This window comes from Ovis aries, chromosome 12 (assembly GCF_016772045.2).
Source record: "Ovis aries strain OAR_USU_Benz2616 breed Rambouillet chromosome 12, ARS-UI_Ramb_v3.0, whole genome shotgun sequence".
NCBI classification, from domain to species: domain Eukaryota; kingdom Metazoa; phylum Chordata; class Mammalia; order Artiodactyla; family Bovidae; genus Ovis; species Ovis aries.
In genome coordinates this window covers 25,807,063-25,809,682 of record NC_056065.1, presented here as the reverse complement: position 1 = coordinate 25,809,682, position 2,620 = coordinate 25,807,063, and positions in this window count along the sequence as shown.

Genomic DNA, 2,620 nt, shown 5'->3' with positions numbered 1-2,620 from the left:
GGTCAGGAAGGTCCCCTGGAGGAGGGCATGGCAACCCACTCCAGTATTCTTGCCTGGAGAATCCCCATGGACAGAGGGGCCTGATGGGCTACAGTCCATAGCGCTGCAAAGAGTCAGACACGACGGAAGCGACTTAGCACCAGCACCATAGTTGCTTTACAATGCTGTGTTAGTCTCTGCTGTACAGCAGAGCGAATCCTTATACATATTCACACACTCACTCTTTGCAAATCAAAACTGCAGTGAAGTGTCACCTTCAGTCAAAATAGTTGTCATTTTTAAAAATCTACAAACAATAAATGCTGGAGAAAGTATGGAGAAAAGGGAACTCTCCTACACTGTTGGTGGGAATGTAAACTGGTAAAGAACACTATGGAGAGTCCTTAAAAAACTAAAAATAGAGCTACCATATGATCCAGCAACCCCACTCTTGGGCATATATCTGGAGAAAACCATAATTTGAAATGATATTTATTCCCCAATGTTCACAGCAGCACTATTTACAATAGCCAGGACATGAAGCACCCTAAATGTCCATCAGCATAGGAATGGATACAGAAGATGTAGTACATATATACAAACGAGTATTACTCAGCCATAAAAAAGAATGAAATAATGCCATTTGCAGCAACCAGGATGGACCTAGGGATTGTTATACTGAGTGAAGTCAGAGAAAGACAAATATCACGCGATATTGCTTATATGTGGAATCTAAAAGGAACTTTTCTATAAAAACAGAAATAGGGGTACAGATGTAGAAAATAAACTGATGGTTACCAAGGGTGAAAGGGGGAGAGGGATAAATTGGGAGATTGGGATTGGCATATACTCATTACTATATATAAAATAGATAGCTAATAAGAACCTGCGGTATAGCAGAGGGAACTGTTATCAATGCTCCGTAATGACCCGTATGGGGAAAGAAGCTAAAAAGATGAACGAGCCAACAGTGTTTAAATGAATAGAGTCCCAGAGGGAATCCTAGTTGAATCCCAGAAGGCACTTACTGAGTATTAAGATCGCACACGCACATTCTGTTTCTTCCGTTGCTTTGTTTCAGGTCTTTTAGGATGCTTCAGCTCCAATCAGTTTAGGGGAAGAGCTAACAAAGAAGGAAACGAAGACATCGTAGGAAGAAGCGCAAGCCTCCTGCTCACTCACTCCCATGCTTGTGCTCAGTCATGTCCGACTCTTTGCAACTGGTGGACTATAGGGCCCATCAGCCTCCTCTGTCCATGGAGCTTTCCAGGCAAGAGTACTGGAGTGGGGTTCTAGTTCCTACTCCAGGGGATCGTCCAGACCCAGGGATTGAACCCATGTCTCTTGTGTTTCCTGCATTGGCAGGATTCTTTACCACTGCACCACCTGCTCACACAAGCAATTTGCAAAATCCAAGAGCACATCTGGAGATATGGGAGATGCTGGAGAAGGCAATGGCACCCCACTCCAGTACTCTTGCCTGGAAAATCTCATGGATGGAGGAGCCTGGTAGGCTGCAGTCCATGAGGTCACTAAGAGTCAGACACGACTGAGCAACTTCACTTTCACTTTTCACTTTCACGCATTGGAGAAGGAAATGGCAACCCACTCCAGTGTTCTTGCCTGGAGAATCCCAGGGACGGGGGAGCCTGGTGGGCTGCTGTCTATGGGATCGCAGAGTCGGACACAACTGAAGCGACTTAGCAGCAGCAGCAGTCTTTATCTTGGAGAAGGAAGTGGCAACCCACTCCAGTGTTCTTGCCTGGAGAATTCTGTGGACAAAGGAGCCTGGTGGGCTGCTGTCCATGGGGTCACACAGAGTCGGACACAACTGAAGCAACTTAGCAGCAGCAGCAGTTGATTCAAGTTAATTCATCTCCCATCCGATCACATTAAGCAAATTGGTTCTGCAGGGCTGTCCTGATTTTCTAATCTGAGGCTTGTTTTTATTTAACTGTGTCTGATGTCTTCACAAGAGACCATGAAGACATCAAAAATAGCATTCCCTAAACCTAACAAATTGTGAGGGGAAAAAATATACATTAAAGGCTAATTGTTGAGCTGTAAATTTTTAACACAGCGCCGATGAACTCGGAGACTTTTAACGACAGTTGAATAAATAAGCCATGGCCTTTAGAACTGAGGCAGTAACCCAGGCACGCATCTCACGTGCAGGCTGCTGGTGGACGCAGCGCACCCACGCCGCACCCATGTCCTTAGATATGCTGCCCAGGGCCAAAGACATGTCACCCAGACCTTGCAGAGCCTGTGACCGCGTTGTCATCTGCTGGCTTCCCAAGGCCACAATAAAGCAAACTATGTCTTTATAAAGAAAGAAGTGACTGCCAAGACGGGATGCAGGGCACTTGAGCTCCTGCGGCTGAGGTCACACTCCAGGTGCTGTCCATCCACCAGGGTCACGGTCACCTCTGGTCACCCAGGCTCCTTTCCACCTGCCCCCACCCATCTACCCTCCCGGACCCTGCAGACCAACATCTTGGCTCCACACACCAGGGGCCCCTCTGAAGCCAGGAAGTTAGCTTTCTGTCAGCTTCTATTTTGGGAGCTTGGACTTGGCCCTGGAATTTTACAAGACTGAAAGGAATTGGCGGGGCCTCAGAACTTTCCTTTGCCCCTTCCT